Below are 27,617 nucleotides of genomic sequence, written 5' to 3' on the forward strand. Positions count from 1 at the left end.
TTTTTGATGTATTCTTCATTAATGAGTTTGACAAAATTTCATTGCATCGACCGGGAATCGAACCCGGGCCGCCCGCGTGGCAGGCGAGCATTCTACCACTGAACCACCGATGCGATATATCGTTCACAGAACATAATTCTTTCCTTGGCAATTTTGTCATTAATGCTTTGAATGTCATTCCAACAAAAGGAATCGAAATTACACTCTCATTATTTACTTATTTCTGATGTGATGTATTCTTCATTAATGAGTTTGACAAAATTTCATTGCATCGACCGGGAATCGAACCCGGGCCGCCCGCGTGGCAGGCGAGCATTCTACCACTGAACCACCGATGCGATATATCGTTCACAGAACATAATTCTTTCCTTTGCCATTTTGTCATTAATGCTTTGAATGTCATTCCAACAAAAGGAATCGAAATTACACTCTCATTATTTACTTATTTTTGATGTATTCTTCATTAATGAGTTTGACAAAATCTCATTGCATCGACCGGGAATCGAACCCGGGCCGCCCGCGTGGCAGGCGAGCATTCTACCACTGAACCACCGATGCGATATATCGTTCACAGAATATAATTCTTTCCTTTGCCATTTTGTCATTAATGCTTTGAATGTCATTCCAACAGAAGGAATCGAAATTACACTCTCATTATTTACTTATTTTTTATGTATTCTTCATTAATGAGTTTGACAAAATGTCATTGCATCGACCGGGAATCGAACCCGGGCCGCCTGCGTAGCAGGCGAGAATTCTTCCACTGAACCACCGATGCGATATATCGTTCACAGAACATTATTCTTTCCTTTGCCATTTTGTCATTAATGCTTTGAATGTGATTCCAACAAAAGGAATCGAAATTACACTCTCATTATTTACGTCGTTTTTTATGTATTCTTCATTAATGAGTTTGACAAAATTTCATTGCATCGACCGGGAATCGAACCCGGGCCGCCCACGTGGCAGGCGAGCATTCTACCACTGAACCACCGATGCGATATATCGTTCACTGAACGTAATTCTTTCCTTTGCCATTTTGTCATTAATGCTGTGAATATCATTCCAACAAAAGGAATCGAAATTACACTCTCATTATTTAATTATTTTTTATGTATTCTTGATTAATGAGTTTGACAAAATTTCATTGCATCGACCCGGAATAAAACCCGGGCCCCCCGCGTGGCAGGCGAGCATTCTACCACTGAACCACCGATGCGATATATCGTTCACTGAACATAATTCTTTCCTTTGCTATTTTGTCATTAATGCTGTGAATGTCATTCCAACAAAAGGAATCGAAATTACACTCTCATTATTTAATTATTTTTTATGTATTCTTCATTAATGAGTTTGACAAAATTTCATTGCATGGGATCGGGAATTGAACCCGGGCCGCCCGCGTGGCAGGCGAGCATTCTACCACTGAACCACCGATGCGATATATCGTTCACAGAACATAATTCTTTCCTTTGCAATATTGTCATTAATGCTTTGAATGTGATTCCAACAAAAGGAATCGAAATTACACTCTCATTATTTACTTTTTTTTGATGTATTCTTCATTAATGAGTTTGACAAAATTTCATTGCATCGACCCGGAATCGAACCCGGGCCCCCCGTGTTACAGCCGAGAATTCTACCACTGAACAACCGATGCGATATATCGTTCACAGAACATAATTCTTTCCTTTGCCATTTTGTCATTAATGCTTTGAATGTCATTCCAACAAAAGGAATCGAAATTACACTCTCATTATTTACTTCGTTTTTTATGTATTCTTCATTAATGAGTTTGACAAAATTTCATTGCATGAGATCGGGCATTGAACCCGGGCCGCCCGCGTGGCAGGCGTGCATTCTACCACTGAACAACCGATGCGATATATCGTTCACAGAACATAATTCTTTCCTTTGCCATTTTGTCATTAATGCTTTGAATGTCATTCCAATAAAAGGAATCGAAATTACACTCTCATTATTTACTTATTTTTGATGTATTCTTCATTAATGAGTTTGACAAAATTTCATTGCATCGACCGGGAATCGAACACGGGCCGCCCGCGTGGCAGGCGAGCATTCTACCACTGAACCACCGATGCGATATATCGTTAACAGAACATAATTCTTTCCTTTGCCATTTTGTCATTAATGCTTTGAATGTCATTCCAACAAAAGGAATCGAAATTACACTCTCATTATTTACTTATTTTTGATGTATTCTTCATTAATGAGTTTGACAAAATTTCATTGCATCGACCGGGAATCGAACCCGGGCCGCCCGCGTGGCAGGCGAGCATTCTACCACTGAACCACCGATGCGATATATCGTTCACAGAACATAATTCTTTCCTTTGCCATTTTTCATTAATGCTTTGAATGTCATTCCAACAAAAGGAATCGAAATTACACTCTCATTATTTACTTATTTTTGATGTATTCTTCATTAATGAGTTTGACAACATTTCATTGCATCGACCGGGAATCGAACCCGGGCCGCCCGCGTGGAAGGCGAGCATTTTACCACAGAACAACCGATGCGATATATCGTTCACAGAACATAATTCTTTCCTTTGCCATTTTGTCATTAATGCTTTGAATGTCATTCCAATAAAAGGAATCGAAATTACACTCTCATTATTTACTTATTTTTTATGTATTCTTCATTAATGAGTTTGACAAAATTTCATTGCATCGACCCGGAATCGAACCCGGGCCCCCCGTGTTACAGCCGAGAATTCCACCACTGAACCACCGATGCGATATATCGTTCACAGAACATAATTCTTTCCTTTGCCATTTTGTCATTAATGCTTTGAATGTCATTCCAACAAAAGGAATCGAAATTACACTCTCATTATTTACTTATTTTTGATGTATTCTTCATTAATGAGTTTGACAAAATCTCATTGCATCGACCGGGAATCGAACCCGGGCCGCCCGCGTGGCAGGCGAGCATTCTACCACTGAACCACCGATGCGATATATCGTTCACAGAACATAATTCTTTCCTTTGCCATTTTGTCATTAATGCTTTGAATGCCATTCCAACGAAAGGAATCGAAATTACACTCTCATTATTTACTTGTTTTTGATGTATTCTTCATTAATGAGTTTGACAAAATTTAATGGCATCGACGGGGAATCGAACCCGGGCGTCCCGCGTGGCATGCGAGCATTCTACCACTGAACCACCGATGCGATATATCGTTCACAGAACATAATTCTTTCCTTTGCCATTTTGTCATTAATGCTTTGAATGTCATTCCAACAAAAGGAATCGAAATTACACTCTCATTATTTACTTATTTTTTATGTATTCTTCATTAATGAGTTTGACAAAATTTCATTGCATCGACCGGGAATCGAACCCGGGCCGCCCGCGTGGCAGGCGAGCATTCTACCACTGAACCACCGATGCGATATATCGTTCACAGAACATAATTCTTTCCTTTGCCATTTTGTCATTAATGCTTTGAATGTTATTCCAACAAAAGGAATCGAAATTACACTCTCATTATTTACTTATTTTTGATGTATTCTTCATTAATGAGTTTGACAAAATTTCATTGCATCGACCGGGAATCGAACCCGGGCCGCCCGCGTTGAAGGCGAGCATTTTACCACTGAACAACCGATGCGATATATCGTTCACAGAACATAATTCTTTCCTTTGCCATTTTGTCATTAATGCTTTGAATGTGATTCCAACAAAAGGAATCGAAATTACACTCTCATTATTTACTTATTTTTGATGTATTCTTCATTAATGAGTTTGACAAAATTTCATTGCATCGACCCGGAATCGAACCCGGGCCCCCCGTGTTACAGCCGAGAATTCTACCACTGAACAACCGATGCGATATATCGTTCACAGAACATAATTCTTTCCTTTGCCATTTTGTCATTAATGCTTTGAATGTCATTCCAACAAAAGGAATCGAAATTACACTCTCATTATTCACTTCGTTTTTTATGTATTCTTCATTAATGAGTTTGACAAAATTTCATTGCATGAGATCGGGCATTGAACCCGGGCCGCCCGCGTGGCAGGCGTGCATTCTACCACTGAACAACCGATGCGATATATCGTTCACAGAACATAATTCTTTCCTTTGCCATTTTGTCATTAATGCTTTGAATGTCATTCCAATAAAAGAAATCGAAATTACACTCTCATTATTTACTTATTTTTGATGTATTCTTCATTAATGAGTTTGACAAAATTTCATTGCATCGACCGGGAATCGAACACGGGCCGCCCGCGTGGCAGGCGAGCATTCTACCACTGAACCACCGATGCGATATATCGTTAACAGAACATAATTCTTTCCTTTGCCATTTTGTCATTAATGCTTTGAATGTCATTCCAACAAAAGGAATCGAAATTACACTCTCATTATTTACTTATTTTTGATGTATTCTTCATTAATGAGTTTGACAAAATTTCATTGCATCGACCGGGAATCGAACCCGGGCCGCCCGCGTGGCAGGCGAGCATTCTACCACTGAACCACCGATGCGATATATCGTTCACAGAACATAATTCTTTCCTTGGCAATTTTGTCATTAATGCTTTGAATGTCATTCCAACAAAAGGAATCGAAATTACACTCTCATTATTTACTTATTTCTGATGTGATGTATTCTTCATTAATGAGTTTGACAAAATTTCATTGCATCGACCGGGAATCGAACCCGGGCCGCCCGCGTGGCAGGCGAGCATTCTACCACTGAGCCACCGATGCGATATATCGTTCACAGAACATAATTCTTTCCTTTGCCATTTTGTCATTAATGCTTTGAATGTCATTCCAACAAAAGGAATCGAAATTACACTCTCATTATTTACTTATTTTTGATGTATTCTTCATTAATGAGTTTGACAAAATCTCATTGCATCGACCGGGAATCGAACCCGGGCCGCCCGCGTGGCAGGCGAGCATTCTACCACTGAACCACCGATGCGATATATCGTTCACAGAATATAATTCTTTCCTTTGCCATTTTGTCATTAATGCTTTGAATGTCATTCCAACAGAAGGAATCGAAATTACACTCTCATTATTTACTTATTTTTTATGTATTCTTCATTAATGAGTTTGACAAAATTTCATTGCATCGACCGGGAATCGAACCCGGGCCGCCTGCGTAGCAGGCGAGAATTCTTCCACTGAACCACCGATGCGATATATCGTTCACAGAACATTATTCTTTCCTTTGCCATTTTGTCATTAATGCTTTGAATGTCATTCCAACAAAAGGAATCGAAATTACACTCTCATTATTTACGTCGTTTTTTATGTATTCTTCATTAATGAGTTTGACAAAATTTCATTGCATCGACCGGGAATCGAACCCGGGCCGCCCACGTGGCAGGCGAGCATTCTACCACTGAACCACCGATGCGATATATCGTTCACTGAACGTAATTCTTTCCTTTGCCATTTTGTCATTAATGCTGTGAATATCATTCCAACAAAAGGAATCGAAATTACACTCTCATTATTTAATTATTTTTTATGTATTCTTGATTAATGAGTTTGACAAAATTTCATTGCATCGACCCGGAATAAAACCCCGGCCCCCCGCGTGGCAGGCGAGCATTCTACCACTGAACCACCGATGCGATATATCGTTCACAGAACATAATTCTTTCCTTTGCAATATTGTCATTAATGCTTTGAATGTCATTCCAACAAAAGGAATCGAAATTACACTCTCATTATTTAATTATTTTTTATGTATTCTTCATTAATGAGTTTGACAAAATTTCATTGCATGGGATCGGGAATTGAACCCGGGCCGCCCGCGTGGCAGGCGAGCATTCTACCACTGAACCACCGATGCGATATATCGTTCACAGAACATAATTCTTTCCTTTGCAATATTGTCATTAATGCTTTGAATGTCATTCCAACAAAAGGAATCGAAATTACACTCTCATTATTTACTTTTTTTTTATGTATTCTTCATTAATGAGTTTGACAAAATTTCATTGCATGAGATCGGGCATTGAACCCGGGCCGCCCGCGTGGCAGGCGTGCATTCTACCACTGAACAACCGATGCGATATATCGTTCACAGAACATAATTCTTTCCTTTGCCATTTTGTCATTAATGCTTTGAATGTCATTCCAATAAAAGGAATCGAAATTACACTCTCATTATTTACTTATTTTTGATGTATTCTTCATTAATGAGTTTGACAAAATTTCATTGCATCGACCGGGAATCGAACACGGGCCGCCCGCGTGGCAGGCGAGCATTCTACCACTGAACCACCGATGCGATATATCGTTAACAGAACATAATTCTTTCCTTTGCCATTTTGTCATTAATGCTTTGAATGTCATTCCAACAAAAGGAATCGAAATTACACTCTCATTATTTACTTATTTTTGATGTATTCTTCATTAATGAGTTTGACAAAATTTCATTGCATCGACCGGGAATCGAACCCGGGCCGCCCGCGTGGCAGGCGAGCATTCTACCACTGAACCACCGATGCGATATATCGTTCACAGAACATAATTCTTTCCTTGGCAATTTTGTCATTAATGCTTTGAATGTCATTCCAACAAAAGGAATCGAAATTACACTCTCATTATTTACTTATTTCTGATGTGATGTATTCTTCATTAATGAGTTTGACAAAATTTCATTGCATCGACCGGGAATCGAACCCGGGCCGCCCGCGTGGCAGGCGAGCATTCTACCACTGAACCACCGATGCGATATATCGTTCACAGAACATAATTCTTTCCTTTGCCATTTTGTCATTAATGCTTTGAATGTCATTCCAACAAAAGGAATCGAAATTACACTCTCATTATTTACTTATTTTTGATGTATTCTTCATTAATGAGTTTGACAAAATCTCATTGCATCGACCGGGAATCGAACCCGGGCCGCCCGCGTGGCAGGCGAGCATTCTACCACTGAACCACCGATGCGATATATCGTTCACAGAACATAATTCTTTCCTTTGCCATTTTGTCATTAATGCTTTGAATGTCATTCCAACAAAAGGAATCGAAATTACACTCTCATTATTTACTTATTTTTTATGTATTCTTCATTAATGAGTTTGACAAAATTTCATTGCATCGACCGGGAATCGAACCCGGGCCGCCTGCGTAGCAGGCGAGAATTCTTCCACTGAACCACCGATGCGATATATCGTTCACAGAACATTATTCTTTCCTTTGCCATTTTGTCATTAATGCTTTGAATGTCATTCCAACAAAAGGAATCGAAATTACACTCTCATTATTTACGTCGTTTTTTATGTATTCTTCATTAATGAGTTTGACAAAATTTCATTGCATCGACCGGGAATCGAACCCGGGCCGCCCACGTGGCAGGCGAGCATTCTACCACTGAACCACCGATGCGATATATCGTTCACTGAACGTAATTCTTTCCTTTGCCATTTTGTCATTAATGCTGTGAATATCATTCCAACAAAAGGAATCGAAATTACACTCTCATTATTTAATTATTTTTTATGTATTCTTGATTAATGAGTTTGACAAAATTTCATTGCATCGACCCGGAATAAAACCCGGGCCCCCCGCGTGGCAGGCGAGCATTCTACCACTGAACCACCGATGCGATATATCGTTCACTGAACATAATTCTTTCCTTTGCTATTTTGTCATTAATGCTGTGAATGTCATTCCAACAAAAGGAATCGAAATTACACTCTCATTATTTAATTATTTTTTATGTATTCTTCATTAATGAGTTTGACAAAATTTCATTGCATGGGATCGGGAATTGAACCCGGGCCGCCCACGTGGCAGGCGAGCATTCTACCACTGAACCACCGATGCGATATATCGTTCACAGAACATAATTCTTTCCTTTGCAATATTGTCATTAATGCTTTGAATGTCATTCCAACAAAAGGAATCGAAATTACACTCTCATTATTTACTTTTTTTTTGATGTATTCTTCATTAATGAGTTTGACAAAATTTCATTGCATCGACCGGGAATCGAACACGGGCCGCCCGCGTGGCAGGCGAGCATTCTACCACTGAACCACCGATGCGATATATCGGTCGCAGAACATAATTCTTTCCTTTGCCAATTTGTCATTAATGCTTTGAATGTCATTCCAACAAAAGGAATCGAAATTACACTCTCATTATTTACTTATTTTTGATGTATTCTTCATTAATGAGTTTGACAAAATTTCATTGCATCGACCGGGAATCGAACCCGGGCCGCCCGCGTGGCAGACGAGCATTCTACCACTGAACCACCGATGCGATATATCGTTCACAGAACATAATTCTTTCCTTTGCCATTTTGTCATCAATGCTTTGAATGTCATTCCAACAAAAGGAATCGAAATTACACTCTCATTATTTACTTATTTTTGATGTATTCTTCATTAATGAGTTTGACAACATTTCATTGCATCGACCGGGAATCGCACCCGGGCCGCCCGCGGGGAAGGCGAGCATTTTACCACTGAACAACCGATGCGATATATCGTTCACAGAACATAATTCTTTCCTTTGCCATTTTGTCATTAATGCTTTGAATGTCATTCCAACAAAAGGAATCGAAATTACACTCTCATTATTTACTTATTTTTTATGTATTCTTCATTAATGAGTTTGACAAAATTTCATTGCATCGACCCGGAATCGAACCCGGGCCCCCCGTGTTACAGCCGAGAATTCCACCACTGAACCACCGATGCGATATATCGTTCACAGAACATAATTCTTTCCTTTGCCATTTTGTCATTAATGCTTTGAATGTCATTCCAACAAAAGGAATCGAAATTACACTCTCATTATTTACTTATTTTTGATGTATTCTTCATTAATGAGTTTGACAAAATTTCATTGCATCGACCGGGAATCGAACCCGGGCCGCCCGCGTGGCAGGCGAGCATTCTACCACTGAACCACCGATGCGATATATCGTTCACAGAACATAATTCTTTCCTTTGCCATTTTGTCATTAATGCTTTGAATGTCATTCCAACAAAAGGAATCGAAATTACACTCTCATTATTTACTTATTTTTGATGTATTCTTCATTAATGAGTTTGACAAAATTTCATTGCATCGACCGGGAATCGAACCCGGGCCGCCCGCGTTGAAGGCGAGCATTTTACCACTGAACAACCGATGCGATATATCGTTCACAGAACATAATTCTTTCCTTTGCCATTTTGTCATTAATGCTTTGAATGTGATTCCAACAAAAGAGATCGAAATTACACTCTCATTATTTACTTATTTTTGATGTATTCTTCATTAATGAGTTTGACAAAATTTCATTGCATCGACCCGGAATCGAACCCGGGCCCCCCGTGTTACAGCCGAGAATTCTACCACTGAACAACCGATGCGATATATCGTTCACAGAACATAATTCTTTCCTTTGCCATTTTGTCATTAATGCTTTGAATGTCATTCCAACAGAAGGAATCGAAATTACACTCTCATTATTTACTTATTTTTGATGTATTCTTCATTAATGAGTTTGACAAAATCTCATTGCATCGACCGGGAATCGAACCCGGGCCGCCCGCGTGGCAGGCGAGCATTCTACCACTGAACCACCGATGCGATATATCGTTCACAGAACATAATTCTTTCCTTTGCCATTTTGTCATTAATGCTTTGAATGTCATTCCAACAAAAGGAATCGAAATTACACTCTCATTATTTACTTATTTTTGATGTATTCTTCATTAATGAGTTTGACAAAATTTCACTGCATCGACCGGGAATCGAACACGGGCCGCCCGCGTGGCAGGCGAGCATTCTACCACTGAACCACCGATGCGATATATCGTTCACAGAACATAATTCTTTCCTTTGCCATTTTGTCATTAATGCTTTGAATGTCATTCCAACAAAAGGAATCGAAATTACACTCTCATTATTTACTTATTTTTGATGTATTCTTCATTAATGAGTTTGACAAAATCTCATTGCATCGACCGGGAATCGAACCCGGGCCGCCCGCGTGGCAGGCGAGCATTCTACCACTGAACCACCGATGCGATATATCGTTCACTGAACGTAATTCTTTCCTTTGCCATTTTGTCATTAATGCTGTGAATGTCATTCCAACAAAAGGAATCGAAATTACACTCTCATTATTTAATTATTTTTTATGTATTCTTGATTAATGAGTTTGACAAAATTTCATTGCATCGACCCGGAATCGAACCCGGGCCCCCCGCGTGGCAGGCGAGCATTCTACCACTGAACCACCGATGCGATATATCGTTCACTGAACATAATTCTTTCCTTTGCTATTTTGTCATTAATGCTGTGAATGTCATTCCAACAAAAGGAATCGAAATTACACTCTCATTATTTAATTATTTTTTATGTATTCTTCATTAATGAGTTTGACAAAATTTCATTGCATGGGATCGGGAATTGAACCCGGGCCGCCCGCGTGGCAGGCGAGCATTCTACCACTGAACCACCGATGCGATATATCGTTCACAGAACATAATTCTTTCCTTTGCAATATTGTCATTAATGCTTTGAATGTCATTCCAACAAAAGGAATCGAAATTACACTCTCATTATTTACTTATTTTTGATGTATTCTTCATTAATGAGTTTGACAAAATTTCATTGCATCGACCGGGAATCGAACCCGGGCCGCCCGCGTGGCAGGCGAGCATTCTACCACTGAACCACCGATGCGATATATCGTTCGCAGAACATAATTCTTTCCTTTGCCAATTTGTCATTAATGCTTTGAATGTCATTCCAACAAAAGGAATCGAAATTACACTCTCATTATTTACTTATTTTTGATGTATTCTTCATTAATGAGTTTGACAAAATTTCATTGCATCGAACGGGAATCGAACCCGGGCCGCCCGCGTGGCAGGCGAGCATTCTACCACTGAACCACCGATGCGATATATCGTTCACAGAACATAATTCTTTCCTTTGCCATTTTGTCATTAATGCTTTGAATGTCATTCCAACAAAAGGAATCGAAATTACACTCTCATTATTTACTTATTTTTGATGTATTCTTCATTAATGAGTTTGACAACATTTCATTGCATCGACCGGGAATCGAACCCGGGCCGCCCGCGTGGAAGGCGAGCATTTTACCACTGAACAACCGATGCGATATATCGTTCACAGAACATAATTCTTTCCTTTGCCATTTTGTCATTAATGCTTTGAATGTCATTCCAACAAAAGGAATCGAAATTACACTCTCATTATTTACTTATTTTTTATGTATTCTTCATTAATGAGTTTGACAAAATTTCATTGCATCGACCCGGAATCGAACCCGGGCCCCCCGTGTTACAGCCGAGAATTCCACCACTGAACCACCGATGCGATATATCGTTCACAGAACATAATTCTTTCCTTTGCCATTTTGTCATTAATGCTTTGAATGTCATACCAACAAAAGGAATCGAAATTACACTCTCATTATTTACTTATTTTTGATGTATTCTTCATTAATGAGTTTGACAAAATTTCATTGCATCGACCGGGAATCGAACCCGGGCCGCCCGCGTGGCAGGCGAGCATTCTACCACTGAACCACCGATGCGATATATCGTTCACAGAACATAATTCTTTCCTTTGCCATTAATGCTTTGAATGCCATTCCAACGAAAAGAATCGAAATAACACTCTCAATATTTACTTGTTTTTTATGTATTCTTCATTAATGAGTTTGACAAAATTTAATGGCATCGACGGGGAATCGAACCCGGGCGTCCCGCGTGGCAGGCGAGCATTCTACCACTGAACCACCGATGCGATATATCGTTCACAGAACATAATTCTTTCCTTTGCCATTTTGTCATTAATGCTTTGAATGTCATTCCAACAAAAGGAATCGAAATTACACTCTCATTATTTACTTATTTTTGATGTATTCTTCATTAATGAGTTTGACAAAATTTCATTGCATCGACCGGGAATCGAACCCGGGCCGCCCGCGTTGAAGGCGAGCATTTTACCACTGAACAACCGATGCGATATATCGTTCACAGAACATAATTCTTTCCTTTGCCATTTTGTCATTAATGCTTTGAATGTGATTCCAACAAAAGGAATCGAAATTACACTCTCATTATTTACTTATATTTGATGTATTCTTCATTAATGAGTTTGACAAAATTTCATTGCATCGACCCGGAATCGAACCCGGGCCCCCCGTGTTACAGCCGAGAATTCTACCACTGAACAACCGATGCGATATATCGTTCACAGAACATAATTCTTTCCTTTGCCATTTTGTCATTAATGCTTTGAATGTCATTCCAATAAAAGGAATCGAAATTACACTCTCATTATTTACTTCGTTTTTTATGTATTCTTCATTAATGAGTTTGACAAAATTTCATTGCATGAGATCGGGCATTGAACCCGGGCCGCCCGCGTGGCAGGCGTGCATTCTACCACTGAACAACCGATGCGATATATCGTTCACAGAACATAATTCTTTCCTTTGCCATTTTGTCATTAATGCTTTGAATGTCATTCCAATAAAAGGAATCGAAATTACACTCTCATTATTTACTTATTTTTGATGTATTCTTCATTAATGAGTTTGACAAAATTTCATTGCATCGACCGGGAATCGAACACGGGCCGCCCGCGTGGCATGCGAGCATTCTACCACTGAACCACCGATGCGATATATCGTTAACAGAACATAATTCTTTCCTTTGCCATTTTGTCATTAATGCTTTGAATGTCATTCCAACAAAAGGAATCGAAATTACACTCTCATTATTTACTTATTTTTGATGTATTCTTCATTAATGAGTTTGACAAAATTTCATTGCATCGACCGGGAATCGAACCCGGGCCGCCCGCGTGGCAGGCGAGCATTCTACCACTGAACCACCGATGCGATATATCGTTCACAGAACATAATTCTTTCCTTGGCAATTTTGTCATTAATGCTTTGAATGTGATTCCAACAAAAGGAATCGAAATTACACTCTCATTATTTACTTATTTCTGATGTGATGTATTCTTCATTAATGAGTTTGACAAAATTTCATTGCATCGACCGGGAATCGAACCCGGGCCGCCCGCGTGGCAGGCGAGCATTCTACCACTGAACCACCGATGCGATATATCGTTCACTGAACGTAATTCTTTCCTTTGCCATTTTGTAATTAATGCTGTGAATGTCATTCCAACAAAAGGAATCGAAATTACACTCTCATTATTTAATTATTTTTTATGTATTCTTGATTAATGAGTTTGACAAAATTTCATTGCATCGACCCGGAATCGAACCCGGGCCCCCCGCGTGGCAGGCGAGCATTCTACCACTGAACCACCGATGCGATATATCGTTCACTGAACATAATTCTTTCCTTTGCTATTTTGTCATTAATGCTGTGAATGTCATTCCAACAAAAGGAATCGAAATTACACTCTCATTATTTACTTATTTTTTATGTATTCTTCATTAATGAGTTTGACAAAATTTCATTGCATGGGATCGGGAATTGAACCCGGGCCGCCCGCGTGGCAGGCGAGCATTCTACCACTGAACCACCGATGCGATATATCGTTCACAGAACATAATTCTTTCCTTTGCAATATTGTCATTAATGCTTTGAATGTCATTCCAACAAAAGGAATCGAAATTACACTCTCATTATTTACTTATTTTTGATGTATTCTTCATTAATGAGTTTGACAAAATTTCATTGCATCGACCGGGAATCGAACCCGGGCCGCCCGCGTGGCAGGCGAGCATTCTACCACTGAACCACCGATGCGATATATCGTTCGCAGAACATAATTCTTTCCTTTGCCAATTTGTCATTAATGCTTTGAATGTCATTCCAACAAAAGGAATCGAAATTACACTCTCATTATTTACTTATTTTTGATGTATTCTTCATTAATGAGTTTGACAAAATTTCATTGCATCGAACGGGAATCGAACCCGGGCCGCCGACGTGGCAGGCGAGCATTCTACCACTGAACCACCGATTCGATATATCGTTCACAGAACATAATTCTTTCCTTTGCCATTTTGTCATTAATGCTTTGAATGTCATTCCAACAAAAGGAATCGAAATTACACTCTCATTATTTACTTATTTTTGATGTATTCTTCATTAATGAGTTTGACAACATTTCATTGCATCGACCGGGAATCGAACCCGGGCCGCCCGCGTGGAAGGCGAGCATTTTACCACTGAACAACCGATGCGATATATCGTTCACAGAACATAATTCTTTCCTTTGCCATTTTGTCATTAATGCTTTGAATGTCATTCCAACAAAAGGAATCGAAATTACACTCTCATTATTTACTTATTTTTTATGTATTCTTCATTAATGAGTTTGACAAAATTTCATTGCATCGACCCGGAATCGAACCCGGGCCCCCCTGTTACAGCCGAGAATTCCACCACTGAACCACCGATGCGATATATCGTTCACAGAACATAATTCTTTCCTTTGCCATTTTGTCATTAATGCTTTGAATGTCATACCAACAAAAGGAATCGAAATTACACTCTCATTATTTACTTATTTTTTATGTATTCTTCATTAATGAGTTTGACAAAATTTCATTGCATCGACCGGGAATCGAACCCGGGCCGCCCGCGTGGCAGGCGAGCATTCTACCACTGAACCACCGATGCGATATATCGTTCACAGAACATAATTCTTTCCTTTGCCATTAATGCTTTGAATGCCATTCCAACGAAAGGAATCGAAATTACACTCTCAATATTTACTTGTTTTTTATGTATTCTTCATTAATGAGTTTGACAAAATTTAATGGCATCGACGGGGAATCGAACACGGGCGTCCCGCGTGGCAGGCGAGCATTCTACCACTGAACCACCGATGCGATATATCGTTCACAGAACATAATTCTTTCCTTTGCCATTTTGTCATTAATGCTTTGAATGTCATTCCAACAAAAGGAATCGAAATTACACTCTCATTATTTACTTATTTTTTATGTATTCTTCATTAATGAGTTTGACAAAATTTCATTGCATCGACCGGGAATCGAACCCGGGCCGCCCGCGTTGAAGGCGAGCATTTTACCACTGAACAACCGATGCGATATATCGTTCACAGAACATAATTCTTTCCTTTGCCATTTTGTCATTAATGCTTTGAATGTGATTCCAACAAAAGGAATCGAAATTACACTCTCATTATTTACTTATATTTGATGTATTCTTCATTAATGAGTTTGACAAAATTTCATTGCATCGACCCGGAATCGAACCCGGGCCCCCCGTGTTACAGCCGAGAATTCTACCACTGAACAACCGATGCGATATATCGTTCACAGAACATAATTCTTTCCTTTGCCATTTTGTCATTAATGCTTTGAATGTCATTCCAACAAAAGGAATCGAAATTACACTCTCATTATTTACTTCGTTTTTTATGTATTCTTCATTAATGAGTTTGACAAAATTTCATTGCATGAGATCGGGCATTGAACCCGGGCCGCCCGCGTGGCAGGCGTGCATTCTACCACTGAACAACCGATGCGATATATCGTTCACAGAACATAATTCTTTCCTTTGCCATTTTGTCATTAATGCTTTGAATGTCATTCCAATAAAAGGAATCGAAATTACACTCTCATTATTTACTTATTTTTGATGTATTCTTCATTAATGAGTTTGACAAAATTTCATTGCATCGACCGGGAATCGAACACGGGCCGCCCGCGTGGCATGCGAGCATTCTACCACTGAACCACCGATGCGATATATCGTTAACAGAACATAATTCTTTCCTTTGCCATTTTGTCATTAATGCTTTGAATGTCATTCCAACAAAAGGAATCGAAATTACACTCTCATTATTTACTTATTTTTGATGTATTCTTCATTAATGAGTTTGACAAAATTTCATTGCATCGACCGGGAATCGAACCCGGGCCGCCCGCGTGGCAGCCGAGCATTCTACCACTGAACCACCGATGCGATATATCGTTCACAGAACATAATTCTTTCCTTGGCAATTTTGTCATTAATGCTTTGAATGTCATTCCAACAAAAGGAATCGAAATTACACTCTCATTATTTACTTATTTCTGATGTGATGTATTCTTCATTAATGAGTTTGACAAAATTTCATTGCATCGACCGGGAATCGAACCCGGGCCGCCCGCGTGGCAGGCGAGCATTTTACCACTGAACCACCGATGCGATATATCGTTCACAGAACATAATTCTTTCCTTTGCCATTTTGTCATTAATGCTTTGAATGTCATTCCAACAAAAGGAATCGAAATTACACTCTCATTATTTACTTATTTTTGATGTATTCTTCATTAATGAGTTTGACAAAATCTCATTGCATCGACCGGGAATCGAACCCGGGTTGCCCGCGTGGCAGGCGAGCATTCTACCACTGAACCACCGATGCGATATATCGTTCACAGAACATAATTCTTTCCTTTGCCATTTTGTCATTAATGCTTTGAATGTCATTCCAACAAAAGGAATCGAAATTACACTCTCATTATTTACTTATTTTTTTATGTATTCTTCATTAATGAGGTTGACAAAATTTCATTGCATCGACTCGGCATCGAACCCGGGCCGCCCGCGTGGCAGGCGACCATTCTACCACTGAACCACCGATGCGATATATCGTTCACAGAACATAATTCTTTCCTTTGCCATTTTGTCATTAATGCATTGAATGTCATTCCAACAAAAGGAATCGAAATTACACTCTCATTATTTACTTATTTTTTATGTATTCTTCATTAATGAGTTTGACAAAATTTCATTGCATCGACCGGGAATCGAACCCGGGCCGCCCACGTGGCAGGCGAGCATTCTACCACTGAACCACCGATGCGATATATCGTTCACTGAACGTAATTCTTTCCTTTGCCATTTTGTCATTAATGCTGTGAATGTCATTCCAACAAAAGGAATCGAAATTACACTCTCATTATTTACTTATTTTTTATGTATTCTTGATTAATGAGTTTGACAAAATTTCATTGCATCGACCCGGAATCGAACCCGGGCCCCCCGCGTGGCAGGCGAGCATTCTACCACTGAACCACCGATGCGATATATCGTTCACTGAACATAATTCTTTCCTTTGCTATTTTGTCATTAATGCTGTGAATGTTATTCCAACAAAAGGAATCGAAATTACACTCTCATTATTTAATTATTTTTTATGTATTCTTCATTAATGAGTTTGACAAAATTTCATTGCATGGGATCGGGAATTGAACCCGGGCCGCCCGCGTGGCAGGCGAGCATTCTACCACTGAACCACCGATGCGATATATCGTTCACAGAACATAATTCTTTCCTTTGCAATATTGTCATTAATGCTTTGAATGTCATTCCAACAAAAGGAATCGAAATTACACTCTCATTATTTACTTATTTTTGATGTATTCTTCATTAATGAGTTTGACAAAATTTCATTGCATCGACCGGGAATCGAACCCGGGCCGCCCGCGTGGCAGGCGAGCATTCTACCACTGAACCACCGATGCGATATATCGTTCGCAGAACATAATTCTTTCCTTTGCCAATTTGTCATTAATGCTTTGAATGTAATTCCAACAAAAGGAATCGAAATTACACTCTCATTATTTACTTATTTTTGATGTATTCTTCATTAATGAGTTTGACAAAATTTCATTGCATCGACCGGGAATCGAACCCGGGCCGCCCGCGTGGCAGGCGAGCATTCTACCACTGAACCACCGATGCGATATATCGTTCACAGAACATAATTCTTTCCTTTGCCATTTTGTCATTAATGCTTTGAATGTTATTCCAACAAAAGGAATCGAAATTACACTCTCATTATTTACTTATTTTTTATGTATTCTTCATTAATGAGTTTGACAAAATTTCATTGCATCGACCGGGAATCGAACCCGGGCAGCCCGCGTAGCAGGCGAGCATTCTACCACTGAACCACCGATGCGATATATCGTTCACAGAACATAATTCTTTCCTTTGCCATTTTGTCATTAATGCTTTGAATGTCATTCCAACAAAAGGAATCGAAATTACACTCTCATTATTTACGTCGTTTTTTATGTATTCTTCATTAATGAGTTTGACAAAATTTCATTGCATCGACCGGGAATCGAACCCGGGCCGCCCGCGTGGCAGGCGAGCATTCTACCACTGAACCACCGATGCGATATATCGTTTACTGAACATAATTCTTTCCTTTGCCAATTGTCATTAATGCTGTGAATGTCATTCCAACAAAAGGAATCGAAATTACACTCTCATTATTTAATTATTTTTTATGTATTCTTGATTAATGAGTTTGACAAAATTTCATTGCATCGACCCGGAATCGAACCCGGGCCCCCCGCGTGGCAGGCGAGCATTCTACCACTGAACCACCGATGCGATATATCGTTAACAGAACATAATTCTTTCCTTTGCCATTTTGTCATTAATGCTTTGAATGTCATTCCGTCAAAAGGAATCGAAATTACACTCTCATTATTTACTTATTTTTTATGCATTCTTGATTAATGAGTTTGACAAAATTTCATTGCATCGACCGGGAATCGAACCCGGGCCGCCCGCGTGGCAGGCGAGCATTCTACCACTGAACCACCGATGCGATATATCATTCACAGAACATAATTCTTTCCTTTGCCATTTTGTCATGAATGCTTTGAATGTCATTCCAACAAACGGAATCCGAATTACACTCTCATTATTTACTTATTTTTGATGTATTCTTCATTAATGAGTTTGACAAAATTTCATTGCATCGACCGGGAATCGAACCCAGGCCGCCCGCGTGGCAGGCGAGCATTCTACCACTGAACCACCGATGCGATATATCGTTCACAGAACATAATTCTTTCCTTTGCCATTTTGTCATTAATGCTTTGAATGTCATTCCAACAAAAGGAATCGAAATTACACTCTCATTATTTACTTATTTTTGATGTATTCTTCATTAATGAGTTTGACAAAATTTCATTGAATGGGACCGGGAATTGAACCCGGGCGTCCCGCGTGGCAGGCGAGCATTCTACTACTGAACCACCGATGCGATATATCGTTCACAGAACATAATTCTTTCCTTTGCCATTTTGTCATTAATGCTTTGAATGTCATTCCAACAAAAGGAATCGAAATTACACTCTCATTATTTACTTATTTTTGATGTATTCTTCATTAATGAGTTTGACAAAATTTCATTGCATCGACCGGGAATCGAACCCGGGCCGCCCGCGTGGCAGGCAAGCATTCTACCACTGAACCACCGATGCGATATATCGTTCACAGAACATAATTCTTTCCTTTGCCATTTTGTCATTAATGCTTTGAATGTGATTCCAACAAAAGGAATCGAAATTACACTCTCATTATTTACTTCGTTTTTTATGTATTCTTCATAATTGAGTTTGACAAAATTTCATTGCATCGACCGGGAATCGAACCCGGGCCGCCCGCGTGGCAGGCGACCATTCTACCACTGAACCACCGATGCGATATATCGTTAACAGAACATAATTCTTTCCTTTGCCATCTGGTCATTAATGCTTTGAATGTCATTCCAGCAAAAGGAATCGAAATTACACTCTCATTATTTACTTATTTTTGATGCATTCTTGATTAATGAGTTTGACAAAATTTCATTGCATCGACCGGGAATCGAACCCAGGCCGCCCGCGTGGCAGGCGAGCATTCTACCACTGAACCACCGATGCGATATATCGTTCACAGAACATAATTCTTTCCTTTGCCATTTTGTCATTAATGCTTTGAATGTCATTCCAACAAAAGGAATCGAAATTACACTCTCATTATTTACTTATTTTTGATGTATTCTTCATTAATGAGTTTGACAAAATTTCATTGCATGGGACCGGGAATTGAACCCCGGCCGCCCGCGTGGCAGGCGAGCATTCTACCACTGAACCACCGATGCGATATATCGGTCACTGAACATAATTCTTTCCTTTGGCATTTTGTCATTAATGCTTTGAATGTCATTCCAACAAAAGGAATCGAAATTACACTCTCATTATTTACTTATTTTTGATGTATTCTTCATTAATGAGTTTGACAAAATTTCATTGCATCGACCGGGAATCGAACCCGGGCCGCCCGCGTGGCAGGCAAGCATCCTACCACTGAATCACCGATGCGATATATCGTTCACAGAACATAATTCTTTCCTTTGCCATTTTGTCATTAATGCTTTGAATGTCATTCCAACAAAAGGAATCGAAATTACACTCTCATTATTTACTTATTTTTGATATATTCTTCATTAATGAGTTTGACAAAATTTCATTGCATCGACCGGGAATCGAACCCGGGCCGCCCGCGTGGCAGGCGAGCATTCTACCACTGAACCACCGATGCGATATATCGTTCACAGAACATAATTCTTTCCTTTGCCATTTTGTCATTAATGCTTTGAATGTCATTCCAACAAAAGGAATCGAAATTACACTCTCATTATTTACTTCGTTTTTTCTGTATTCTTCATTAATGAGTTTGACAAAATTTCATTGCATCGACCGGGAATCGAAACCGGGCCGCCCGCGTGGTAGGCGAGGATTCTACCACTGAACCACCGATGCGATATATAGTTCACAGAACATAATTCTTTCCTTTGCCATTTTGTCATTAATGCTTTGAATGTCATTCCAACAAAAGGAATCGAAATTACACTCTCATTATTTAATGATTTTTGATGTATTCTTGATTAATGAGTTTGACAAAATTTCATTGCATCGACCCGGAATCGAACCCGGGCCCCCCGTGTTACAGCCGAGAATTCTACCACTGAACAACCGATGCGATATATCGTTCACAGAACATAATTCTTTCCTTTGCCATTTTGTCATTAATGCTTTGAATGTCATTCCAACAAAAGGAATCGAAATCACACTCTCATTATTTACTTCTTTTTGATGTATTCTTCATTATGAGTTTGACAAAATTTCATTGCATCGACCGGGAATCGAACCCGGGCCGCCTGCGTGGCAGGCGAGCATTCTACCACTGAACCACCGATACGTTATATCGTTCACAGAACATAATTCTTTCCTTTGCCATTTTGTCATTAATGCTTTGAATGTCATTCCAACAAAAGGAATCGAAATTACACTCTCATTATTTACTTCGTTTTTGATGTATTTTTCATTAATGAGTTTGACAAAATTTCATTGCATCGACCGGGAATCGGACCCAGGCCGCCCGCGTTGCAGGCGAGCATTCTACCACTGAACCACCGATGCGATATATCGTTCACAGAACATAATTCTTTCCTTTGCCATTTTGTCATTAATGCTTTGAATGTCATTCCAACAAAAGGAATCGAAATTATACTCTCATTATTTACTTATTTTTGATGTATTCTTGATTAATGAGTTTAACAAAATTTCATTGCATCGACCCGGAATCGAACCCGGGCCCTCCGTGTTGCAGCCGAGCATTCTACCACTGAACCACCGATGCGATATATGGTTCACAGAACATAATTCTTTCCTTTGCCATTTTGTCATTAATGCTTTGAATGTCATTCCAATAAAAGGAATCGAAATTACACTCTCATTATTTACTTATTTTTGATGTATTCTTCATTAATGAGTTTGACAAAATTTCATTGCATCGACCGGGAATCGAACACGGGCCGCCCGCGTGGCAGGCGAGCATTCTACCACTGAACCACCGATGCGATATATCGTTAACAGAACATATTTCTTTCCTTTGTCATTTTGTCATTAATGCTTTGAATGTCATTCCAACAAAAGGAATCGAAATTACACTCTCATTATTTACTTATTTTTGATGTATTCTTCATTAATGAGTTTGACAATATTTCATTGCATCTACCGGGAATCGAACCCGGGCCGCCCGTGTGGCAGGCGAGCATTCTACCACTGAACCACCGATGCGATATATCGTTCACAGAACATAATTCTTTCCTTTGCCATTTTGTCATTAATGCTTTGAATGTCATTCCAACAAAAGGAATCGAAATTACACTCTCATTATTTACTTCGTTTTTTATGTATTCTTCATAATTGAGTTTGAAAAAATTTCATTGCATCGACCGGGAATCGAACCCGGGCCGCCCGCGTGGCAGGCGAGCATTCTACCACTGAACCACCGATGCGATATATCGTTCACAGTACATAATTCTTTCCTTTGCCATTTTGTCATTAATGCTTTGAATGTCATTCCAACAAAAGGAATCGAAATTACACTCTCATTATTTACTTATTTTTGATGTATTCTTCATTAATGAGTTTGACAAAATTTCATTGCATCGACCGGGAATCGAACCCGGGCCGCCCGCGTGGCAGGCGAGCATTCTACCACTGAACCACCGATGCGATATATCGTTCACAGAACATAATTCTTTCCTTTGCCATCTGGTCATTAATGCTTTGAATGTCATTCCAGCAAAAGGAATCGAAATTACACTCTCATTATTTACTTATTTTTGATGCATTCTTGATTAATGAGTTTGACAAAATTTCATTGCATCGACCGGGAATCGAACCCAGGCCGCCCGCGTGGCAGGCGAGCATTCTACCACCGACCCACCGATGCGATATATCGTTCACAGAACATAATTCTTTCCTTTGCCATTTTGTCATTAATGCTTTGAATGTCATTCCAACAAAAGGAATCGAAATTACACTCTCATTATTTACTTATTTTTGATGTATTCTTCATTAATGAGTTTGACAAAATTTCATTGCATGGGACCGGGAATTGAACCCCGGCCGCCCGCGTAGCAGGCGAGCATTCTACCACTGAACAACCGATGCGATATATCGGTCACAGAACATAATTCTTTCCTTTGCCATTTTGTCATTAATGCTTTGAATGTCATTCCAACAAAAGGAATCGAAATTACACTCTCATTATTTACTTATTTTTGATGTATTCTTCATTAATGAGTTTGACAAAATTTCATTGCATCGACCGGGAATCGAACCCGGGCCGCCCGCGTGGCAGGCAAGCATTCTACCACTGAATCACCGATGCGATATATCGTTCACAGAACATAATTCTTTCCTTTGCCATTTTGTCATTAATGCTTTGAATGTCATTCCAACAAAAGGAATCGAAATTACACTCTCATTATTTACTTATTTTTGATGTATTCTTCATTAATGAGTTTGACAAAATTTCATTGCATCGACCGGGAATCGAACCCGGGCCGCCCGCGTGGCAGGCAAGCATTCTACCACTGAACCACCGATGCGATATATCGTTCACAGAACATAATTCTTTCCTTTGCCATTTTGTCATTAATGCTTTGAATGTCATTCCAACAAAAGGAATCGAAATTACACTCTCATTATTTACTTCGTTTTTTATGTATTCTTCATTAATGAGTTTGACAAAATTTCATTGCATCGACCGGGAATCGAACCCGGGCCGCCCGCGTGGTAGGCGAGCATTCTACCACTGAACCACCGATGCGATATATCGTTCACAGAACATAATTCTTTCCTTTGCCATTTTGTCATTAATGCTTTGAATGTCATTCCAACAAAAGGAATCGAAATTACACTCTCATTATTTACTTATTTTTTATGTATTCTTCATTAATGAGTTTGACAAAATTACATTGCATCGACCGGGAATAGAACCCGGGCCGCCCGCGTGGCAGGCGAGCATTCTACCACTGAACCACCGATGCGATATATCCTTCACAGAACATAATTCTGTCCTTTGCCATTTTGTCATTAATGCTTTGAATGTCATTCCAACAAAAGGAATCGAAATTACACTCTCATTATTTACTTCGTCTTTTATGTATTCTTCATTATTGAGTTTGACAAAATTTCATTGCATCGACCAGGAATCGAACCCGGGCCGCCCGCGTGGCAGGCGAGCATTCTACCACTGAACCACCGATGCGATATATCGTTCACAGAACATAATTCTTTCCTTTGCCATTTTGTCATTAATGCTTTGAATGTCATTCCAACAAAAGGAATCGAAATTACACTCTCATTATTAACTTATTTTAGATGTATTCTTCATTAATGAGTTTGACAAAATTTTATTGCATCGACCGGGAATCGAACCCGGGCCGCCACAGTGGCAGGCGAGCATTCTACCACTGAACCACCGATGCGATATATCGTTCACAGAACATAATTCTTTCCTTTGCCATTTTGTCATTAATGCTTTGAATGTCATTCCAACAAAAGGAATCGGAATTACACTCTCATTATTTACTTACTTTTTGAAGTATTCTTCATTATTGAGTTGAGACAATTTCATATCATCGATCGGGAATCATACCCGGGCCGCTACCGCGGCAGGCGAGCATTCTACCACTGAACCACCGATGCGATATATCGTTCACAGAACATAATTCTTTCCTTTGCCATTTTGTCATTAATGCTTTGAATGTCATTCCAACAAAAGGAATCGAAATTACACTCTCATTATTTACTTCGATTTTTATGTATTCTTCATTAATGAGTTTGACAAAATTTCATTGCATCGACCGGGAATCGAACTCGGGCCGCCCGCGTGGCAGGCGAGCATTCTACCACTGAACCACCGATGCGGTATATCGTTCACAGAACATAATTCTTTCCTTTGCCATTTTGTCATTAATGCTTTGAATGTCATTCCAACAAAAGGAATCGAAATTACACTCTCATTATATACGTCGTTTTTTATGTATTCTTCATTAATGAGTTTGACAACATTTCATTGCATCGACCGGGAATCGAAATCGGGCCGCCCGCGTGGCAGGCGAGCATTCTACCACTGTACCACCGAGTCGATATATCGTTCACAGAACATAATTCTTTCCTTTGCCATTTTGTAATTAATGCTTTGAATGTCATTCCAACAAAAGGAATCGAATTTACATGCTCATTATTTACTTATGTTTGATGTATTCTTCATTAATGAGTTTGAAAAAATTTCATTGCATCGACCCGGAATCGAACCCGGGCCACCGTGTGGCAGCCGAGCATTCTACCACTGAACCACCGATGCGATATATCGTTCACAGAACATAATTCTTTCCTTTGCCATTTTGTCATTAATGCTTTGAATGTCATTCCAACAAAAGGAATCGAAATTACATGCTCATTATTTACTTCGTTTTTTGTGTATTCTTATTTAATGAGTTTGACAAAATTTCATTGCATCGACCGGGAATCGAACCTTGGCCGCCCGTGTGGCAGCCGAGCATTCTACAACTGAACCACCAATGCGACATATCTCTCGCAGAACACAATTCTTTCCTTTGCCATTTTGTCATTAATGCTTTGAATGTCATTCCAACAAAAGGAATCGAAATTACACGCTCATTATTTACTTCGTTTTTGATGTATTCTTCATTAATGAGTTTGACAAAATTTCATTCCTTCGACCGGGAATCGAACCCGGCCCGCCTGCATTGTCGGCGAGCATTCTACCACTGAATCACCGATGCGATATATCGTTCAAAGAACATAATTCTTTCCTTTGCCATTTTGTCATTAATGCTTTGAATGTCATTCCAACAAAAGGAATCGAAATTACACTCTCATTATTTACTTCGTTTTTTATGTATTCTTCATAAATGAGTTAGAAAAAATTTCATTGCATCGACCCGGAATCGAATCCGGGCCGCCCGCGTGGCAGGCCAGCCTTCTACCACTGAACCACCGATGCGATATATCGTTCACAGAACATATTTCTTTCCGTTGCCATTTTGTCATTAATGCTTTGAATGTCATTCCAACAAAAGGAATCGAAATTACACTCTCATTATTTACTTATTTTTGATGTATTCTTCATTAATGAGTTTGACAAAATTTCATTGCATCGACCGGGAATCGAACCCGGGCCGCCTGCGTGGCAGGCGAGCATTCTACCACTGAACCACCGATGCGATATATCGTTCACAGAACATAATTCTTTCCTTTGCCATTTTTTCATTAATGCTTTGAATGTCATTCCAACAAAAGGAATCCAACTTACACTCTCATTATTTACTAATTTTTGATGTATTCTTCATTAATGAGTTTGACAAAATTTCTTTGCATCGACCGGGAATCGAACCCGGGCCGCCCGCGTGGCAGGCGAGCATTCTACCACTGAACCACCGATGCGATATATCGTTCACAGAACATAATTCTTTCCTTTGCCATTTTGTCATTAATGCTTTGAATGTCATTCCAACAAAAGGAATCGAAATTACACTCTAATTAGTTACTTCGTTTTTATGTATTCTTCATTAATGAGTTTGACAAAATTTCATTGCATCGACCGGGAATCGAACCCGGGCCGCCACAGTGGCAGGCGAGCATTCTACCACTGAACCACCGATGCGATATATCGTTCACAGAACATAATTCTAACCTTTGCCATTTTGTTATTAATGCTTTGAATGTCATTCCAACAAAAGGAATCCAACTTACACTCTCATTATTTACTAATTTTTGATGTATTCTTCATTAATGAGTTTGACAAAATTTCATTGCATCGACCGGGAATCGAACCCGGGCCGCCACAGTGGTAGGCGAGCATTCTACCACTGAACCACCGATGCGATATATCGTTCACAGAACATAATTCTTTCCTTTGCCATTTTGTCATTAATGCTTTGAATGTCATTCCAACAAAAGGAATCGAAATTACACTCTCATTATTTACTTCGTTTTTTATGTATTCTTCATTAATGAGTTTTACAAAATTTCTTTGCATCGACCGGGAATCGAACCCGGGCCGCCCGCGTGGCAGGCGAGCATTCTACCACTGAACCACCGATGCGATATATCGTTCACAGAACATAATACTTTCCTTTGCCATTTTGTCATTATGCTTTGAATGTCATTCCAACAAAAGGAATCCAAATTACACTCTCATTATTTACTAATTTTTGATGTATTCTTCATTAATGAGTTTGACAAAATTTCATTGCATCGACCGGGAATCGAACCCGGGCCGCCCGCGTGGCAGGCGAGCATTCTACCACTGAACCACCGATGCGATATATCGTTCACAGAACATAATTCTTTCCTTTGCCATTTTGTCATTAATGCTTTGAATGTCATTCCAACAAAAGGAATCGAAATTACACTCTAATTAGTTACTTCGTTTTTATGTATTCTTCATTAATGAGTTTGACAAAATTTCATTGCATCGACCGGGAATCGAACCCGGGCCGCCACAGTGGCAGGCGAGCATTCTACCACTGAACCACCGATGCGATATATCGTTCACAGAACATAATTCTAACCTTTGCCATTTTGTTATTAATGCTTTGAATGTCATTCCAACAAAAGGAATCCAACTTACACTCTCATTATTTACTAATTTTTGATGTATTCTTCATTAATGAGTTTGACAAAATTTCATTGCATCGACCGGGAATCGAACCCGGGCCGCCACAGTGGTAGGCGAGCATTCTACCACTGAACCACCGATGCGATATATCGTTCACAGAACATAATTCTTTCCTTTGCCATTTTGTCATTAATGCTTTGAATGTCATTCCAACAAAAGGAATCGAAATTACACTCTCATTATTTACTTCGTTTTTTATGTATTCTTCATTAATGAGTTTGACAAAATTTCATTGCATCGACCGGGAATCGACCCCGGGCCGCCCACG

At 39.4% G+C, this 27,617-nt stretch overlaps 68 non-coding genes across 68 annotated transcripts; all 68 read right to left on the bottom strand.

Annotated features, from left to right (window-relative positions):
- Nucleotides 1-42: 42 nt before the first annotated feature.
- Nucleotides 43-113, bottom strand: Trnag-gcc (transfer RNA glycine (anticodon GCC)). Its single transcript has one exon. It is a non-coding gene; the product is annotated as a tRNA-Gly (tRNA).
- Nucleotides 114-267: 154 nt separating this feature from the next.
- Trnag-gcc (transfer RNA glycine (anticodon GCC)) lies at nucleotides 268-338 on the bottom strand. The gene has a single exon. It is a non-coding gene; the product is annotated as a tRNA-Gly (tRNA).
- Nucleotides 339-487: 149 nt separating this feature from the next.
- Trnag-gcc (transfer RNA glycine (anticodon GCC)) lies at nucleotides 488-558 on the bottom strand. The gene has a single exon. It is a non-coding gene; the product is annotated as a tRNA-Gly (tRNA).
- Nucleotides 559-707: 149 nt separating this feature from the next.
- On the bottom strand, nucleotides 708-778 carry Trnas-gcu (transfer RNA serine (anticodon GCU)). Its single transcript has one exon. It is a non-coding gene; the product is annotated as a tRNA-Ser (tRNA).
- A 150-nt stretch (nucleotides 779-928) lies between these two features.
- Nucleotides 929-999, bottom strand: Trnag-gcc (transfer RNA glycine (anticodon GCC)). Its single transcript has one exon. It is a non-coding gene; the product is annotated as a tRNA-Gly (tRNA).
- Nucleotides 1,000-2,031: 1,032 nt separating this feature from the next.
- On the bottom strand, nucleotides 2,032-2,102 carry Trnag-gcc (transfer RNA glycine (anticodon GCC)). The gene has a single exon. It is a non-coding gene; the product is annotated as a tRNA-Gly (tRNA).
- A 149-nt stretch (nucleotides 2,103-2,251) lies between these two features.
- Trnag-gcc (transfer RNA glycine (anticodon GCC)) lies at nucleotides 2,252-2,322 on the bottom strand. The gene has a single exon. It is a non-coding gene; the product is annotated as a tRNA-Gly (tRNA).
- Nucleotides 2,323-2,470: 148 nt separating this feature from the next.
- On the bottom strand, nucleotides 2,471-2,541 carry Trnag-ucc (transfer RNA glycine (anticodon UCC)). Its single transcript has one exon. It is a non-coding gene; the product is annotated as a tRNA-Gly (tRNA).
- Nucleotides 2,542-2,910: 369 nt separating this feature from the next.
- Trnag-gcc (transfer RNA glycine (anticodon GCC)) lies at nucleotides 2,911-2,981 on the bottom strand. The gene has a single exon. It is a non-coding gene; the product is annotated as a tRNA-Gly (tRNA).
- Nucleotides 2,982-3,350: 369 nt separating this feature from the next.
- Nucleotides 3,351-3,421, bottom strand: Trnag-gcc (transfer RNA glycine (anticodon GCC)). The gene has a single exon. It is a non-coding gene; the product is annotated as a tRNA-Gly (tRNA).
- An 811-nt stretch (nucleotides 3,422-4,232) lies between these two features.
- On the bottom strand, nucleotides 4,233-4,303 carry Trnag-gcc (transfer RNA glycine (anticodon GCC)). The gene has a single exon. It is a non-coding gene; the product is annotated as a tRNA-Gly (tRNA).
- A 149-nt stretch (nucleotides 4,304-4,452) lies between these two features.
- Nucleotides 4,453-4,523, bottom strand: Trnag-gcc (transfer RNA glycine (anticodon GCC)). Its single transcript has one exon. It is a non-coding gene; the product is annotated as a tRNA-Gly (tRNA).
- Nucleotides 4,524-4,677: 154 nt separating this feature from the next.
- On the bottom strand, nucleotides 4,678-4,748 carry Trnag-gcc (transfer RNA glycine (anticodon GCC)). The gene has a single exon. It is a non-coding gene; the product is annotated as a tRNA-Gly (tRNA).
- Nucleotides 4,749-4,897: 149 nt separating this feature from the next.
- Trnag-gcc (transfer RNA glycine (anticodon GCC)) lies at nucleotides 4,898-4,968 on the bottom strand. Its single transcript has one exon. It is a non-coding gene; the product is annotated as a tRNA-Gly (tRNA).
- Nucleotides 4,969-5,117: 149 nt separating this feature from the next.
- Trnas-gcu (transfer RNA serine (anticodon GCU)) lies at nucleotides 5,118-5,188 on the bottom strand. The gene has a single exon. It is a non-coding gene; the product is annotated as a tRNA-Ser (tRNA).
- A 150-nt stretch (nucleotides 5,189-5,338) lies between these two features.
- On the bottom strand, nucleotides 5,339-5,409 carry Trnag-gcc (transfer RNA glycine (anticodon GCC)). Its single transcript has one exon. It is a non-coding gene; the product is annotated as a tRNA-Gly (tRNA).
- Nucleotides 5,410-6,220: 811 nt separating this feature from the next.
- Nucleotides 6,221-6,291, bottom strand: Trnag-gcc (transfer RNA glycine (anticodon GCC)). The gene has a single exon. It is a non-coding gene; the product is annotated as a tRNA-Gly (tRNA).
- A 149-nt stretch (nucleotides 6,292-6,440) lies between these two features.
- Nucleotides 6,441-6,511, bottom strand: Trnag-gcc (transfer RNA glycine (anticodon GCC)). Its single transcript has one exon. It is a non-coding gene; the product is annotated as a tRNA-Gly (tRNA).
- A 154-nt stretch (nucleotides 6,512-6,665) lies between these two features.
- Nucleotides 6,666-6,736, bottom strand: Trnag-gcc (transfer RNA glycine (anticodon GCC)). The gene has a single exon. It is a non-coding gene; the product is annotated as a tRNA-Gly (tRNA).
- Nucleotides 6,737-6,885: 149 nt separating this feature from the next.
- Nucleotides 6,886-6,956, bottom strand: Trnag-gcc (transfer RNA glycine (anticodon GCC)). Its single transcript has one exon. It is a non-coding gene; the product is annotated as a tRNA-Gly (tRNA).
- A 149-nt stretch (nucleotides 6,957-7,105) lies between these two features.
- On the bottom strand, nucleotides 7,106-7,176 carry Trnas-gcu (transfer RNA serine (anticodon GCU)). Its single transcript has one exon. It is a non-coding gene; the product is annotated as a tRNA-Ser (tRNA).
- Nucleotides 7,177-7,326: 150 nt separating this feature from the next.
- On the bottom strand, nucleotides 7,327-7,397 carry Trnag-gcc (transfer RNA glycine (anticodon GCC)). The gene has a single exon. It is a non-coding gene; the product is annotated as a tRNA-Gly (tRNA).
- A 591-nt stretch (nucleotides 7,398-7,988) lies between these two features.
- Nucleotides 7,989-8,059, bottom strand: Trnag-gcc (transfer RNA glycine (anticodon GCC)). The gene has a single exon. It is a non-coding gene; the product is annotated as a tRNA-Gly (tRNA).
- Nucleotides 8,060-8,208: 149 nt separating this feature from the next.
- Nucleotides 8,209-8,279, bottom strand: Trnag-gcc (transfer RNA glycine (anticodon GCC)). Its single transcript has one exon. It is a non-coding gene; the product is annotated as a tRNA-Gly (tRNA).
- A 589-nt stretch (nucleotides 8,280-8,868) lies between these two features.
- Trnag-gcc (transfer RNA glycine (anticodon GCC)) lies at nucleotides 8,869-8,939 on the bottom strand. Its single transcript has one exon. It is a non-coding gene; the product is annotated as a tRNA-Gly (tRNA).
- Nucleotides 8,940-9,528: 589 nt separating this feature from the next.
- Nucleotides 9,529-9,599, bottom strand: Trnag-gcc (transfer RNA glycine (anticodon GCC)). The gene has a single exon. It is a non-coding gene; the product is annotated as a tRNA-Gly (tRNA).
- A 149-nt stretch (nucleotides 9,600-9,748) lies between these two features.
- Trnag-gcc (transfer RNA glycine (anticodon GCC)) lies at nucleotides 9,749-9,819 on the bottom strand. The gene has a single exon. It is a non-coding gene; the product is annotated as a tRNA-Gly (tRNA).
- Nucleotides 9,820-9,968: 149 nt separating this feature from the next.
- Trnag-gcc (transfer RNA glycine (anticodon GCC)) lies at nucleotides 9,969-10,039 on the bottom strand. Its single transcript has one exon. It is a non-coding gene; the product is annotated as a tRNA-Gly (tRNA).
- Nucleotides 10,040-10,629: 590 nt separating this feature from the next.
- Nucleotides 10,630-10,700, bottom strand: Trnag-gcc (transfer RNA glycine (anticodon GCC)). The gene has a single exon. It is a non-coding gene; the product is annotated as a tRNA-Gly (tRNA).
- A 149-nt stretch (nucleotides 10,701-10,849) lies between these two features.
- On the bottom strand, nucleotides 10,850-10,920 carry Trnag-gcc (transfer RNA glycine (anticodon GCC)). Its single transcript has one exon. It is a non-coding gene; the product is annotated as a tRNA-Gly (tRNA).
- A 149-nt stretch (nucleotides 10,921-11,069) lies between these two features.
- Nucleotides 11,070-11,140, bottom strand: Trnag-ucc (transfer RNA glycine (anticodon UCC)). The gene has a single exon. It is a non-coding gene; the product is annotated as a tRNA-Gly (tRNA).
- A 369-nt stretch (nucleotides 11,141-11,509) lies between these two features.
- Trnag-gcc (transfer RNA glycine (anticodon GCC)) lies at nucleotides 11,510-11,580 on the bottom strand. The gene has a single exon. It is a non-coding gene; the product is annotated as a tRNA-Gly (tRNA).
- Nucleotides 11,581-12,823: 1,243 nt separating this feature from the next.
- Trnag-gcc (transfer RNA glycine (anticodon GCC)) lies at nucleotides 12,824-12,894 on the bottom strand. Its single transcript has one exon. It is a non-coding gene; the product is annotated as a tRNA-Gly (tRNA).
- A 154-nt stretch (nucleotides 12,895-13,048) lies between these two features.
- On the bottom strand, nucleotides 13,049-13,119 carry Trnag-gcc (transfer RNA glycine (anticodon GCC)). Its single transcript has one exon. It is a non-coding gene; the product is annotated as a tRNA-Gly (tRNA).
- A 590-nt stretch (nucleotides 13,120-13,709) lies between these two features.
- Trnag-gcc (transfer RNA glycine (anticodon GCC)) lies at nucleotides 13,710-13,780 on the bottom strand. The gene has a single exon. It is a non-coding gene; the product is annotated as a tRNA-Gly (tRNA).
- A 369-nt stretch (nucleotides 13,781-14,149) lies between these two features.
- Nucleotides 14,150-14,220, bottom strand: Trnag-ucc (transfer RNA glycine (anticodon UCC)). Its single transcript has one exon. It is a non-coding gene; the product is annotated as a tRNA-Gly (tRNA).
- A 368-nt stretch (nucleotides 14,221-14,588) lies between these two features.
- On the bottom strand, nucleotides 14,589-14,659 carry Trnag-gcc (transfer RNA glycine (anticodon GCC)). The gene has a single exon. It is a non-coding gene; the product is annotated as a tRNA-Gly (tRNA).
- A 1,243-nt stretch (nucleotides 14,660-15,902) lies between these two features.
- On the bottom strand, nucleotides 15,903-15,973 carry Trnag-gcc (transfer RNA glycine (anticodon GCC)). Its single transcript has one exon. It is a non-coding gene; the product is annotated as a tRNA-Gly (tRNA).
- Nucleotides 15,974-16,127: 154 nt separating this feature from the next.
- Nucleotides 16,128-16,198, bottom strand: Trnag-gcc (transfer RNA glycine (anticodon GCC)). Its single transcript has one exon. It is a non-coding gene; the product is annotated as a tRNA-Gly (tRNA).
- Nucleotides 16,199-16,347: 149 nt separating this feature from the next.
- Nucleotides 16,348-16,418, bottom strand: Trnag-gcc (transfer RNA glycine (anticodon GCC)). Its single transcript has one exon. It is a non-coding gene; the product is annotated as a tRNA-Gly (tRNA).
- A 370-nt stretch (nucleotides 16,419-16,788) lies between these two features.
- Trnag-gcc (transfer RNA glycine (anticodon GCC)) lies at nucleotides 16,789-16,859 on the bottom strand. The gene has a single exon. It is a non-coding gene; the product is annotated as a tRNA-Gly (tRNA).
- A 590-nt stretch (nucleotides 16,860-17,449) lies between these two features.
- Trnag-gcc (transfer RNA glycine (anticodon GCC)) lies at nucleotides 17,450-17,520 on the bottom strand. Its single transcript has one exon. It is a non-coding gene; the product is annotated as a tRNA-Gly (tRNA).
- A 149-nt stretch (nucleotides 17,521-17,669) lies between these two features.
- On the bottom strand, nucleotides 17,670-17,740 carry Trnag-gcc (transfer RNA glycine (anticodon GCC)). Its single transcript has one exon. It is a non-coding gene; the product is annotated as a tRNA-Gly (tRNA).
- Nucleotides 17,741-17,889: 149 nt separating this feature from the next.
- On the bottom strand, nucleotides 17,890-17,960 carry Trnas-gcu (transfer RNA serine (anticodon GCU)). Its single transcript has one exon. It is a non-coding gene; the product is annotated as a tRNA-Ser (tRNA).
- A 150-nt stretch (nucleotides 17,961-18,110) lies between these two features.
- Nucleotides 18,111-18,181, bottom strand: Trnag-gcc (transfer RNA glycine (anticodon GCC)). Its single transcript has one exon. It is a non-coding gene; the product is annotated as a tRNA-Gly (tRNA).
- A 368-nt stretch (nucleotides 18,182-18,549) lies between these two features.
- Nucleotides 18,550-18,620, bottom strand: Trnag-gcc (transfer RNA glycine (anticodon GCC)). The gene has a single exon. It is a non-coding gene; the product is annotated as a tRNA-Gly (tRNA).
- A 149-nt stretch (nucleotides 18,621-18,769) lies between these two features.
- Trnag-gcc (transfer RNA glycine (anticodon GCC)) lies at nucleotides 18,770-18,840 on the bottom strand. Its single transcript has one exon. It is a non-coding gene; the product is annotated as a tRNA-Gly (tRNA).
- A 370-nt stretch (nucleotides 18,841-19,210) lies between these two features.
- Nucleotides 19,211-19,281, bottom strand: Trnag-gcc (transfer RNA glycine (anticodon GCC)). Its single transcript has one exon. It is a non-coding gene; the product is annotated as a tRNA-Gly (tRNA).
- Nucleotides 19,282-19,431: 150 nt separating this feature from the next.
- Trnag-gcc (transfer RNA glycine (anticodon GCC)) lies at nucleotides 19,432-19,502 on the bottom strand. Its single transcript has one exon. It is a non-coding gene; the product is annotated as a tRNA-Gly (tRNA).
- Nucleotides 19,503-19,651: 149 nt separating this feature from the next.
- On the bottom strand, nucleotides 19,652-19,722 carry Trnag-gcc (transfer RNA glycine (anticodon GCC)). The gene has a single exon. It is a non-coding gene; the product is annotated as a tRNA-Gly (tRNA).
- Nucleotides 19,723-20,312: 590 nt separating this feature from the next.
- Nucleotides 20,313-20,383, bottom strand: Trnag-gcc (transfer RNA glycine (anticodon GCC)). Its single transcript has one exon. It is a non-coding gene; the product is annotated as a tRNA-Gly (tRNA).
- A 150-nt stretch (nucleotides 20,384-20,533) lies between these two features.
- Nucleotides 20,534-20,604, bottom strand: Trnag-acc (transfer RNA glycine (anticodon ACC)). Its single transcript has one exon. It is a non-coding gene; the product is annotated as a tRNA-Gly (tRNA).
- Nucleotides 20,605-21,193: 589 nt separating this feature from the next.
- Nucleotides 21,194-21,264, bottom strand: Trnac-gca (transfer RNA cysteine (anticodon GCA)). Its single transcript has one exon. It is a non-coding gene; the product is annotated as a tRNA-Cys (tRNA).
- Nucleotides 21,265-21,633: 369 nt separating this feature from the next.
- Trnag-gcc (transfer RNA glycine (anticodon GCC)) lies at nucleotides 21,634-21,704 on the bottom strand. The gene has a single exon. It is a non-coding gene; the product is annotated as a tRNA-Gly (tRNA).
- A 370-nt stretch (nucleotides 21,705-22,074) lies between these two features.
- Nucleotides 22,075-22,145, bottom strand: Trnag-gcc (transfer RNA glycine (anticodon GCC)). Its single transcript has one exon. It is a non-coding gene; the product is annotated as a tRNA-Gly (tRNA).
- A 149-nt stretch (nucleotides 22,146-22,294) lies between these two features.
- Trnag-gcc (transfer RNA glycine (anticodon GCC)) lies at nucleotides 22,295-22,365 on the bottom strand. Its single transcript has one exon. It is a non-coding gene; the product is annotated as a tRNA-Gly (tRNA).
- Nucleotides 22,366-22,955: 590 nt separating this feature from the next.
- Trnag-gcc (transfer RNA glycine (anticodon GCC)) lies at nucleotides 22,956-23,026 on the bottom strand. Its single transcript has one exon. It is a non-coding gene; the product is annotated as a tRNA-Gly (tRNA).
- Nucleotides 23,027-23,175: 149 nt separating this feature from the next.
- Trnag-gcc (transfer RNA glycine (anticodon GCC)) lies at nucleotides 23,176-23,246 on the bottom strand. Its single transcript has one exon. It is a non-coding gene; the product is annotated as a tRNA-Gly (tRNA).
- A 150-nt stretch (nucleotides 23,247-23,396) lies between these two features.
- Nucleotides 23,397-23,467, bottom strand: Trnag-acc (transfer RNA glycine (anticodon ACC)). Its single transcript has one exon. It is a non-coding gene; the product is annotated as a tRNA-Gly (tRNA).
- Nucleotides 23,468-23,616: 149 nt separating this feature from the next.
- Nucleotides 23,617-23,687, bottom strand: Trnag-gcc (transfer RNA glycine (anticodon GCC)). The gene has a single exon. It is a non-coding gene; the product is annotated as a tRNA-Gly (tRNA).
- A 150-nt stretch (nucleotides 23,688-23,837) lies between these two features.
- On the bottom strand, nucleotides 23,838-23,908 carry Trnag-gcc (transfer RNA glycine (anticodon GCC)). The gene has a single exon. It is a non-coding gene; the product is annotated as a tRNA-Gly (tRNA).
- Nucleotides 23,909-24,498: 590 nt separating this feature from the next.
- On the bottom strand, nucleotides 24,499-24,569 carry Trnag-gcc (transfer RNA glycine (anticodon GCC)). The gene has a single exon. It is a non-coding gene; the product is annotated as a tRNA-Gly (tRNA).
- A 1,252-nt stretch (nucleotides 24,570-25,821) lies between these two features.
- Nucleotides 25,822-25,892, bottom strand: Trnag-gcc (transfer RNA glycine (anticodon GCC)). The gene has a single exon. It is a non-coding gene; the product is annotated as a tRNA-Gly (tRNA).
- A 149-nt stretch (nucleotides 25,893-26,041) lies between these two features.
- Nucleotides 26,042-26,112, bottom strand: Trnag-gcc (transfer RNA glycine (anticodon GCC)). The gene has a single exon. It is a non-coding gene; the product is annotated as a tRNA-Gly (tRNA).
- A 369-nt stretch (nucleotides 26,113-26,481) lies between these two features.
- On the bottom strand, nucleotides 26,482-26,552 carry Trnag-acc (transfer RNA glycine (anticodon ACC)). Its single transcript has one exon. It is a non-coding gene; the product is annotated as a tRNA-Gly (tRNA).
- A 150-nt stretch (nucleotides 26,553-26,702) lies between these two features.
- On the bottom strand, nucleotides 26,703-26,773 carry Trnag-gcc (transfer RNA glycine (anticodon GCC)). Its single transcript has one exon. It is a non-coding gene; the product is annotated as a tRNA-Gly (tRNA).
- A 148-nt stretch (nucleotides 26,774-26,921) lies between these two features.
- Trnag-gcc (transfer RNA glycine (anticodon GCC)) lies at nucleotides 26,922-26,992 on the bottom strand. Its single transcript has one exon. It is a non-coding gene; the product is annotated as a tRNA-Gly (tRNA).
- A 369-nt stretch (nucleotides 26,993-27,361) lies between these two features.
- On the bottom strand, nucleotides 27,362-27,432 carry Trnag-acc (transfer RNA glycine (anticodon ACC)). Its single transcript has one exon. It is a non-coding gene; the product is annotated as a tRNA-Gly (tRNA).
- Between the last annotated feature and the right edge of the window lie 185 nt (nucleotides 27,433-27,617).

The sequence above is a fragment of the Euprymna scolopes genome, chromosome 7, assembly GCF_053919585.1.
Source record: "Euprymna scolopes isolate OS-2025 chromosome 7, ASM5391958v1, whole genome shotgun sequence".
In the NCBI taxonomy this organism is placed as follows: domain Eukaryota; kingdom Metazoa; phylum Mollusca; class Cephalopoda; order Sepiida; family Sepiolidae; genus Euprymna; species Euprymna scolopes.